Here is a 12,613-nt window from a genome sequence, read left to right as displayed (position 1 = left end):
TGCCCATGTAACCTGGAAGAAGGCAGTTGATTTCCAGTCTCTGTAGTTTCAGATGGCTGTGAGACCCTTGACAAGGGGGCTGGGGACTTCTAGAGGAAAGAACAGGGAGTTCATTTGAAAACATAGGCTCAGGTTAAGACCTTATAGGATCCAGATTGTTCAAGGTGTAGGCCCAACAATAATTCTCACCAGAAAATTTTCCTTGTGCAGCAGATGGTGATTAGCACAGAAATTCTTAAGTTGATAAGGTGTAGAGAAAAAGTATTTGTGGTGTGATCAGCCACAAATCGGGCTTCTGGACTCAGAGTTCAAAAAAACATCATGGAGGATATTTGGATGATTGGAGCCAGAGGTTGGGCAGCAGCAAATGAAAATAATGTCTTCTGCATGTGCCAGATGCTGTACTCATGAGCTCACAGGATCTGTGGTTGCTTACCCAAGACCTACATGAGATCAAGCCAGTAGATAAGTTTAGCATGGAGAGGCTAAGGAACTATTGACAGTTAATGAATGCTAGGCAAGGGAGACTCAATATTCTTGAGGGATGTGACTCTTGGTAGGCCAATGACCTTTTGAACAAACTCCAAAGTATCTTTAATTATCAAAGTCTGTTCCAAAGTACCATACTTGGGACTACCTCCTCCTGCAAACTTGCCATGAGCCAAGTCTCAGGCCAGCTTCTTACTGTCTGTGGCTACTTCCCAGAGCCATCTCTCCCCATGGAGGCTTATTAAGATGCCCCAGTGTTGGGAAATCAAGGGCAGGGAGGTGGGAGTGAGTGGGTGGGTGACTGAAGGGACACCCTCATAGAAGCAGGAGGAGCGAGAATGAGATAGGGGGTTTCTGGAAGAGGGGGAAAGACAGGAAAGGGAACAACATTTGAAATGTAAATAAATACCCAAGATAAAATTTGTAAAACACAAGGAAATCAAGAAGAAGGAAGACCAATGTGTGGATACTTCATTCCTCCTTAGAATAGGGAATAAAATACCCATGAAAGGAGTTACAGAGACAAAGTTTGGAGCTAAGGTGAAAGGATGAAGCATCCAAAGACTACCCCACCCGGGGATCCATCCCATTATCCAAACCCAGACACTATTGCATATGCCAGCAAGATTTTGCTGAAAGGACCCTGATAATAGCCATCTCTTGTGAGGCTATTCCAGTGCCTGGAAAATACAGAAGTGGATGCTCACAGTCATCTATTGGATGGAACAGAGAGACCCCAGAGGAGAGCTAGAGAAAGCACCCAAGGAGCTGAAGGGTTCTGCAACCCTATAAGTGGAACAACAGTATGAACTAACCAGTACCCCCAGAGCTCATATCTCTAGCTGCATATGTAGCAGAGGATGGCCTCTTCAGCCATCATTGGGAAGAGAGGCCCCTTGGTCTTGCAAACTTTATATGCCCCAGTACAGGGGAATGCCAGGGCCAAGAAGTGGGAGTGGGTGGGCAGGGGAGCAGGGCGGGGGGGGGGGAGGGTATAGGGAACGTTTGATATAGCATTTGAAATGTAAATAAGGAAAATATCCAAAAAAAGAAAGAAATGTAAATAAAGAAAATATCTAATTTTAAAAAAAGGGTAACTTCAGTAGACTTGTTTGTTATTGTTTCACATTATCAGGCTCCCAAGACAGCTTAATTATAAATTGTAGTTTTTCTATGAAGATGGCACTTGTCACAAACCTGTGAGTGCCTATGTGTGACAGAAGACCTCTCCATGGCTACCATTCTCAGTTGAGTAGGTACCATGTCATCCACCTGCAACTGGAATGGGGTGAGAGCGGAGAGCTTGCCCTGTGCATAGGATGGCTGACCTTTTGAATGAGATTCTTGTTCGGCTGTGGGGGTCTTGCTGTGGAGCTGTGTTCAGCTTGGCATGTTTTCTTCTAACTGTCCACTTCTCATTACCAGCTACCCTAGAGCTCTTGTTTCCAGCAGTCTGATCTCATCTCCTTCTTACCTGTACTCTTCTCCACTACCCACTGTCACCCAGAGATGGCTTCTAATGTTCTATCTCTCCTACAAGTTTGGTTTCCAAAGTCCCTTAACGAAAAGCAAGCAATGTTGGGTATTTGGGGGAAATGATGAGAGAGATGCTTGTTGGAACGGATGCTCGATTCCTCTTTGCAGGAAGTATGTGCAGTGTAGTATGTTCTTGACTAATCCTTCCACCCTCATATGCCTCATTTTTCTTTTTACTCTCACCTTTCTTTCTATCTTTTCAAAGCTTTAATCAGAAGGTAAGCTATGGTTTGTGCCTTTGTGAAAGAGTAACAATATGACTATCATTTGAGTTAAACACAGGAAATATTTCTTTTGATTTTACCCCTTTTCCCATTTCTGGGCTTTCCTTGATGGAGTAGGCCATGGTGAAGAGGAATGTTACCCAGAATTCCTTTAAAGAGCACAAAGAGGTCTTCCTTACTGTTGTTGTTTTTCTGTATAATAATATCTGCTCTTTTCTGTAAGTATTCATCATCAAGAAGTATAAAGTGGGTCTCTTTATACTGCTTTGCCCGTTGTTAGAAAATAAGCCCCAAATAACTCAGGCCCAGGCTTTAGTCTCTGTATGACATTTGGATTTCAAAGATTTCACCTCCAAAATCAAATCAAATCAGACAGCTCGCACTGCTATTGGAAAGAAGCATTCAAATATATATCTGAGCAAGCCTAATGGCCTCTCTTGCTTTCTAAGAATATAAAGGCCAATCCTTGCAACACCCGTTGCTAAAATTACATGAGCAGCATGGATGGTGAATGGCAGAATAATGTTAATGCCTGGGATGCCTCTTCATCACATGGTGGGTTGTCCATCACACTGTGGGATGTCCATCTCACGGTGGGCAAATGGAAACCCCTATGGGATGCACTAAAAAACACAAACCAGGCAGTAGTGATGACATTCTCTGGTTGGGAGAGGGGAGGCAGTACTGACAGATGTGCCTCAGGTCAGAGGGGAGGAGAGTGAGAGCAGGAGGTTGGCTAGACATCAAGCTGCTCAATCTGCATACGGGTCACAAGCTGGCTCCTTGTCAATCCCCTGTCCAGTTTCCCCTCTGCAGCCTTGTTAAGCATCTGCTTTCATGTATTCTGTCAGTTGGAGCCATAGACAGTGGATAGTTGAAAGATGTTTGGTCCTCTCATTTCTTTATTATGATTTAGTTCTGTTGGGATGAAATTGTAACCTCAGCTCAAATCAAGTATAGGACATTCAAGAGTGGAAATCAATGGATTTAAAGAGGGAGACTAAGTTGGACTCAGTAGCTTATGACTGTTATCCTAATATTTGAAAGGCTGAAGCAGGTGTATGGATATGTGTTCAAAGACACATGGTAAATTCTTAAGTCATTCTGGCCTATGGAGTGAGACTAAGTTTCAAACAGATGAACAAACAAACAGTAAATATGAAACAAATGAAAATATAAATAAAAGAGGGTGTCTGAAATTTGTGTTTATGCTATCAAATTCACAAACCCAATTGTCAGTATTTTGTTTGGAGTATTCAAAAGCTGATGCTGAATGATGGGGACCACTAGAAATGTTTTTAAACTGCATATGAATGCCTTAACTATGCATACTATGGTTTATAAATAAGAATAGTTTATAAGAATAGTTGAAGAATTGAAACACTTTTGAAATAAAATTCACACCTTGTATTTTATAAGAAACACTAATCTGTCTCTCTCTCTCTGTATCCTACTTAATTTGGTTTTGCTGGAATGAAGAGAAAGTATCAATATACGTGGCACTCCCTGTGGTAGTGTTTGCTGAAAGGATAATGGGTATGTACTTATGTAGTCTATGTAGCTGAGTTGTTGACACATTTTCTTAAAGAAACTAAGCTATACACTTTTAAAAAATGTCCTTTACCATTTATTGAGGTTATACAAGCAGGAAGAAAAGGGCGCTGTATCAGTAAGAGGTCAATTACCTCACATCTCAGAAGATGTGGACATCATCGCTTAAAAACTTCTCTTTAGCACCTAAGTGCAACACAAGCATATCCTATTTACCTTCTAATTTCCAGGAACTGCTTGGAATGTACAGACAAAGCAAGTCTTGTTTACACAAATCAATAAATTGATAGTATATACATGAACATGGACTTCCGCATGCAATTTGGAAGTAGGGATGATTATAAACACGAGGAAACTGTCAATCTAGTCAGTGATGTCGACTGTGTTTTGAAAGGAGGAAACCCAGACATCATGATAAGGCACACTGACTTAGGCGCACATCTGACAAGAAAGGAGCTGCAGGTTCAGAGCTCACAGCATTTTCTTCAGAAGCATAACGGAAGTACAGCAAAGAGGCTGCAAACCATTAAGAATCATTTTCATTTCGAGAGCCCAGGCTGGACTGGAATACTCATCTCTGACCCCACTGCCCAGGGTCAGTAGGCACCACTAATGCTGAGCCAATATGTGATGGAGAGATGGGAAAGACAGAGTATGTGGTAGAAGGATGGAAGAGAAAGAGAAGCAGAGTGGATTGTGTGCTGCTCTGCAGAGAGAAAAGGAAGTGGAGAGGTGAGGAATAGGTCGATATGGGACCCTGAGCAGCCACCTGAGGTCATGGTAATGTCCTGGCTCAGGATGCCGCTGAGGGTCAGCCATGTCTGGGTCCATGGCCCTACCACAGCAGGGTTTTTTGATAATGCTCATGGCCCATGTTGCCACAGACAAACATCTGATGCATGTGATGTGGAGTCTGCCTGAGGCTATGCCAATGTCTGAGGGCCTGTGCTGCCACTTGAGGTCATGATGATGTTCAGACCCGTGGTACTATTTGAGGACCATGGCTGGGCCTATGTCATTTGTGGACTGTGTTACCACCAAAAACCATATGGACATCAGTGATCTGGGCTGCCGCCTGAAGCCATGGTGATATATGAGCATCATGCTGAGCTGGCCATACCCCTCACTGGCCAACACACACACATGCACACACACACACACACACACACACACACACATAAGCTGGCCTCACTCTCGACAGTCAGGAGACCTGGGCTGATCAAAACAACTACCAACTTTAGTTGGCCCACTCCAGTATCTACCTCATCTATTAGTTGCTGGAGCATCCTGTGGATCCATAGATTCAGGATCTCCATGGCATAGAGTCACAAGAGAATATCTGAGAGGAGTCTGGGTGAGGGTCCAGTACTGATGATGTAGCAGATGACAGAGGCCTCCAATCTACAGTGAACACTTGCAAGTAAATCTGTTGGGGCAAAAGGATATACTGAATGACACATCATAGCTACCAATAAACAAATTTGTGATAAAGAGATGGAAAAGTTGGAGAGGCTCAGTAGTACAAGTAAGGCAGAATTGGAGACATGACAGCTGTGAGTAGTCCCAGGGAAGGCCGCAAAATGATAGCAGGCCATGTCCAGAGGGGTTGGAGAGATGGATTATTTTTGTTTGTTTGTTTGTTTAATTTTTAATTTATAATTTCTTTTGAGACTACAAGGGCAAAGAGCAGATATGAAAGGACTGAAAAATTAGTGGAAGTGGGTTCATGATGAGAAATTCCCAAAGAATGAATAAAAAAGTAAATTTTAAAAACGTAGGTAGAAAGATAAATAAATAAAAAAGCAATAATTTTATTGGTTGAGTATTTAACTTTCAAGAGTATATAGCACATATAGTGCATTTCACTTATACTGTCACAATGAGTATTTTATCTTGGCCTAACTTAATTGGAAATAAATTTTATTCACAGTATTTTGTATCAGTAGGTCAACTGGACTGCATTTGTTATAGGTGGTAATTTTGAGAGCTGAAGTGTTTTGCTCAAGTTAGACACTTTGCTTGTTACACAAAGTGTTAGATTTTGAAAAAAAAACTATTAATAGAAATTGCATTCCCAACCCTCAATTATTATTTGGACTATATGATAATTTCACTGTTGACTGCATTTATGGATAAGTGATCCTTGCCCAACTAAACTGAGATGATTACAATGTGAATGTGATTATGTTTCTCCTAAATAAGAGCTGAAGGGAATGGAGAGATGGCTCAGTGGCTAAGGGTATGTACTACTCTTCTGAAGGGCCTAGTTCAGTTGTCAGCTCCAATAACTGTCTGTAGATGTAGCTACAGGGGATCCATGTCTACTCCTTGTGCTTTTGCACATATATAGCAGACACACTCTCTCTCTTTCTCCTCCCCTCCTTTTCTTCCTCCTTCCCCTATTTCTCCTTCTTCTCTAAGAACTACAAGATACTTTTCAAAAGGCAGCTCATGTCAAGGATGGATTAAATATCCAGGAGCAGGCTTGCACACTGATTAAGAGTATGAGCACATCCCGGTTTGAGAAGATGGATTACTTCTTCCCAAAGGAGAGAGCACTAAGTGACTCAGATGTGGCAGATACATGAAGAAATCCAAACAAACGAGAGATAGTTTTCACAGACAAATAACTGTAAAGTCATCTGGGGAAGCTACCTCTTTCTAAACTTCATATTGTATCCATGATTCATTTACCAAATATGACTATTTAAAAGTATGATGTCATAGGAAGATTTTTTTTCCTAAATGCCTTGATGGTGGGAAAAGAAATGACAGTGGCATTACATTAATCATGTTATATCAGCCCATTGCTAGCATGAGTAGAATGCCCAGTACAGTTTGGTCAGTCTGATTATATTTGACTTGTGTGTGTGTGTGTGTGTGTGTGTGTGTGTGTGTGTGTGCTATATACTGTTGCTATATATTGTTCAGACAAAAATTAGTCAATACCGGAACCTGATATAGCTGTCTCCTGAGAGGCTCTGCCAGTGCCCGGCAAATACAGAAGTAGATGCTCACAGCCATCCATTGGATGGAGCACAGGGACCCCAATGAAGGAGCTAGAGAAAGTACCCAAGGAGCTGACGGGGTTTGCAGCCCCATAGGAGGAACAACAATATGAACTAACCAGTACCCTAAGAGTTCCCTGGAATGGGTGGGTTGGGAGCAGGGGAAGTGGGGAGGGGATAGGGGATTTTTGGAGAGGAAACTAGGAAAGGGGATAACATTTGAAATGGAAATAAAAAATATCTAATAAAAATAAATTTATATAATAAAAATTAGTCAATAGACAAAAGCTAAGAGGTAAATACTGTATGATTGTGTCAACTTCATTTTCTAATCTCTGTGTACTCTGTTATCCAACACGTCAGGTATCAGTAGAGGCTAAGTAGTCTGAAGGCTTGACAGAGACTGGGGAATCCCCAGTGGTAACTAACTACTGTGGCTGGCTGTAGCATCAAAAACCATAGTTCTTCTCCCTAGCTTAGTTGCATGGCCTTATGGTATGCTAACAAATGTCCACCAGCACGAGGAGCCCAGATAACAAGGGCTGAAAATCTCTAGCTAGCCCAGCCTTGAAAGTCTTTCACTATCACTTCTAGTGTAGTAAATTTAAAATGACTTTTTAAAAAGAATTATCTTATGTATATAGGTGCTTTGCCTGCATATTTGTGAAGTGTACCATCTGTATGCCTGGTGCCTACAGAAAAGAGCATCAGATTCCATGGAATGGGAATTACAGGTGGTTGTGCGCTACCGTGTGAGTGCTGAGAACCAAATCTGGGTCTTCCTTCCTGAAAGAGCACTCAGTGTTCTTAGCCATTGAATCATTTCTCCAGGCCTCCCTTAAACAATGGTTATTTTATTTCTTAAAATACATATACTGTACTTAGTGACAACACAGACTTGCTGTGTGACTCTGTGTAAGAGGATATTAATGTGGGACTTGTGTAATCAGACTTTATGTCACTGCGGCAGAACACTAGCCATAAGCAAGAGGGGAGACATTTTCAGCTCTGTGTTATATATTTTTTGCCTATAGTGCTTGGATCCATTGACCTTGGGCCTTGCTGAGGTAGAATACCAAGGCGGTGGGAACATGCAGCAGCGAATAGTCCCTCATGATGGAAGAGAAAGGGAGAGTTCCAAAGTGTATTCTTCAAGGATGTGTACATTGATTTACTACATGCAGATAGGTTCCACTTTATATCTAAGCCTCGACTAAAAGATGTAATGGGTGACTGGGAGATCTGTGGGAGACTGACTACCAGTTTATGTAGAAGAGTTGGGTTTTGTCTTGCAAATTGAAAAGTTGGATGCACTTTTACCAGAAAGCCTTTGTGATGGAATAATCTTGATGTGAACTTGATGGGATTTAAAATTACTTTGGAAACAAACTGAATATCTGTGTCTGAAAGGATATGGCACTGTAAATAATAAATCTGATGGCCTATGGCTTAGGCAGGAAATAGGAAGAGAGACATGCAGGGGGCAGAAAGAACTCTTGCATAGAGTGAAGTGTGGGAGATTCTCCTGAGAAGATGTGACAAGTCAGACACATAGTACCTTAGCACAGGCAACCACATGGTAGAATGCAGAATAGAGTGAATGGGTTACTTTATGTTGTGATCTAGTCAGAAAAGATCCTAACTATATGGCCAAAGGATTTGTAAATATATTTTGAGTCTTTATTTTATTTCTGTGTGCATGAGGCAGGGAGGAAGAACCAAACCTAAGTCCTACAACAAGCCTCTGGGCCTGTCTCAGAAATCTTGCCAGAGAAGTTTAACAGAACTGGGGATCTCAATAGGAACGTGGGCAGTATCACTGTGTGGCCCAGGGTCTTGGATGGAGAAAGTGAGTGGAGCACCAGCATTCATTGCTCTCTGCATACTGACTGCTGACACAATGTGGCCAGCTTATTAACATTGCTGTTGTAATACTCTCCTCACAGTGATGTACTATACCCTTGAACTGTTAAAAACAAAACAAAACAAAATCAAACAAAAAACAAACAAAAACAAAATACAACAACAACAAAAACACATAAATCTTTTATTTTTTATGCTATTTGTCTTGGGTATTTTGTCATAACATCAAGAAAAATGTGATAATCCTTGCTAAAAAGCCATGCTGCTGTCACGGCAATGGATGCCAAGATGCTGAGTAAAGTCAGGGGTGGATACTCTGTGGGGGTAGAATTACTGTGAAAGATAGTGAATAAATTCTCCTATTTGTATTTAGTGTGCTATACAGGCAGAACTCAATGTTAGCAAACAAAACAAAGTGTGGACAACCTTGGATGGAATGGCTGAAGACTGCCAATAGTTTATGTATTGGAGACTACTGTGAAAAGCTTATCATCTTAAAAAAAATGCCTTCTAATCTGAAGGAGAAAGAAGAGGTTTGTAGTCTGAGTTTCTTGAAAATGATGACACAGGTGATTGCCAATAGGTTTTATTCTGCTTCCTGGCAAGCAGCTCAGTGATGAAATCTGTACTCCTGCTTTGATCTTACTGTATTATCGAAACTGTCATGTTCTACTGAATACAACCATTTGTTTCTCCACACTGGCTGATAAGTGTTTTAGGCTGCCATTGGATTTGGCTGGTTTATACTCTAGTGTGCAGTAACTAATTGGCCTGAATTTGAATGCTGGAGTGTTAGGTTGGGGAAGAGAAAGGGTGGAAGCTGTGAGCTTCTGGCCATCAGCTCCTTAGCCCTAAAGGTCTCATCACAAGACTACTACATATCACCTCAATCAGCTTTTCTGTTTCTTAGTACATCTGTTTGATGATAAATCTCAATGTGGTTGATCAAACACATTCCAATATGTAAACATTTTTTGACCAATTACTAGGAATTTGGAATCAATTAAGTCTTAGGAAATTCTGTCTACTTTACCAGAGAATATTCTAGGGCTATGAAATTTGTGACATTAAAACGATTCTGAAAGGGTATGAGGGGAGATGAAGAGGAAATGGGAGGAATAGGGGGAAGGAAAACATATATTATATAAATAATTATTTTCAATAAAAATTAGGATTTCTAATGTATGAAAATCAAAGGATCAATCTAAGAGTTGGCTCTATGGAGAGAGAAATCTCTTTATGGACTCTCTGCCTAGCCTAGATATATTGGTAAGTCTGTGGTCCCTGTAAGAAACTCCATCTCAAAAAACCAAGGTGGATAGACTATATTTAAGGTGGACTTCTGCCCTCCACACACAAGAATATATACATACAGACAGATGCAGGTGCACACACACACACACACACACACACACACACACACACACACACATTATATTGAGAGATTTAAATGAATGTCTCGAGATCAAAATGCTGCATAATGAGAAACTTGACTTCAAACCAAGCTTGTCAATAACAAAATTATACATTTCTGCTTCATGGCACTACATTCCACCTCATGCTAGGCTTTATTTACTTATATTTTCCTAAAGCCACTGGGAAATTGTCTTGATTCTGCTTTATTTTCAGTGGGCTGGAATATATAAGACTTTATGTTGAGCTCAGATAGTTTATTGTGTGTGGGGGGGTGTGTGTGGGGGGGTGTCAACAACAACTTTCTGTACCATACTCTATTCTGAAGATCTATAATACAATGGCACCTATTTTGAAATATTTTTGACTTGAAATCTATTCAGGTTCTCTGCATTTTAGCCACTGTGACACACTCTATTGTTTCCCATCTAAAAATCCATCTCTGCTTCCCAGAATTCTGGGTGTTTGTTATAGCACATGGTAACCTAATGAGGACTGTTTTCAATTAGGCATAGCCATGAACATTTGAACATGTGCATGACCAAATGGATGTAATGACAAGTGCATAGATGCTTCTGTAAAATGTTCTTTATGTGTGCTCTCATTCACACGCACATTCATATGCATGTGCACATGTAGACTTACATGCATGCATGTGTGTACCCCAGTGTGGATACACACCCACCCACATATACACATACATGTACACAAACACACACACACACACACACACACACACACACACACACACACACACACACATATATATATATATATATATATATGCACACACAAATATATATATATATATATATATATACACACACATATATGGTGTACTTGTGTCTTCTTGCAAGTATGTACTCTTGTGTGTGGTGGGAAGATAGGGTCTATCCAGATTGAGTTTTGAGACAGTGCTTCTCATTGGGACTATGTGCTTACCAATATGGCTAGGCTGGCAGGTCAGAGAGCCATAGGGTGTTTTCTCTGTTCATACAACCAACTTTTGGATTGTAAGCACATACATCATGCTTCACCGTTCACATGGGTGTTGGTGATCCAGGCTTGGGTCTTCATAGTTGAGTGATAAGCACACACACACACACACACACACACACACACACACACACACAAACTGATCTATTTCTCCAACACCTTCTGTGAAATTTTCTTAAAGATAGGAAACCAGCTGTGCTTTGGCCATGCTTATGAAACATGCATCAAGATGTTTGGAAACTTAAATTTCAAGATTGTGCCACATGGAAAAACTCATGAGCCAGAATCAAAACCGACCCAAGCACCAGATGGTAAGGCAGTTACTGTGGCAGTCCTCATCTGCTTACATGAAGAATGAAGTTCTATTTGTTGAAGTGACTGCTATTTCTGTACAGAGTTTGTTGTTGTGTCCTGATAATGTTTTATACAGACATTTTAATCATAAACACAAGCCATTGACATCATGTTATTGTCCAGCTTGTTATAAACCATGGCCTTTTTATGTGGCAGTCAGGGCTAAGTTGCTTAGCACCATCGCAGGGGAGAGCTGTGTGACCTCTGCATAGATGCTCCAGATGCTGACACTTCTGTTGCCAGGAAGGCAGCTGCTTCTCCTGTATCCTGGATAGTTATGGGATATATTCCTGGATGATTCATCATGGTGTGCACACTCATTCTTCATGCACTAAAAATGGCAAATTATAGTAGGCCTCTCTCTCTCTCTCTGTGTGTGTGTGTTGGAGGTAGATAAAAACTAAATTCAAAGGTCTTGGTGCAGTCAAATTACTGGAGCTTAAAATTTCTGGAATCGAAATATTAAGGGAAAACAGACTTGGAAATAAATATGCAAAACATGAAACCTATAATGTTTGAGTAACAAGCTGTAATCCTCTCCAAATCAGAGCTTGTGTTTAATATGGATGTCTCAATATATCATAGCCTTTAAATTGAAATCATCTTTGCTCGATTAAAGAATTACATTCATCTTCACTGTGACCATTTTCCACAAACATATTATGGGATACTTACTATGCACAAAAGACTGAATTATAAGCTATGAGGAAGTAAGCTAAAATAGAGAGACATGTCTAAAGTAGAGCAAACAACAAGGTCATATCTCAGCTAGCATGTTCTTCTTCATGTAAACCTGTCACCATGCATCTGTGATTTGAGGAAATGTGCTCAATTTCCAGCACCAGTTTCCAGTGATGTGTAAGACATTCAGTGACTTTAGGATTCTTGGTTGCTTCAGTGGGTGTCTATCATGTGCTATATTCAGATTGTTTTCTTTTGCTTAAAATTAAAAAAAATATTATTAGGTGTAAGTATTGCATGTTTGTGTGTCTGTGTATGTACCCATAAATGAGATGCCTGCTGAACCCAGAGGTATTGAACCCTCTGGGGCTGGAACTATAGGTGGTTATGATGTGGGTACTGGGAATCACAATCAGGCTCCCTGCAAGAGCAATACATACTTTTACCCACTGAGCTATCTCTCTAACCCTATATTTAGATTTAAAGTGCAATTATCAT

This window comes from Mus caroli, chromosome 3 (assembly GCF_900094665.2).
Source record: "Mus caroli chromosome 3, CAROLI_EIJ_v1.1, whole genome shotgun sequence".
Taxonomy (NCBI): domain Eukaryota; kingdom Metazoa; phylum Chordata; class Mammalia; order Rodentia; family Muridae; genus Mus; species Mus caroli.
Note: the sequence above shows the minus strand (reverse complement) of the source record.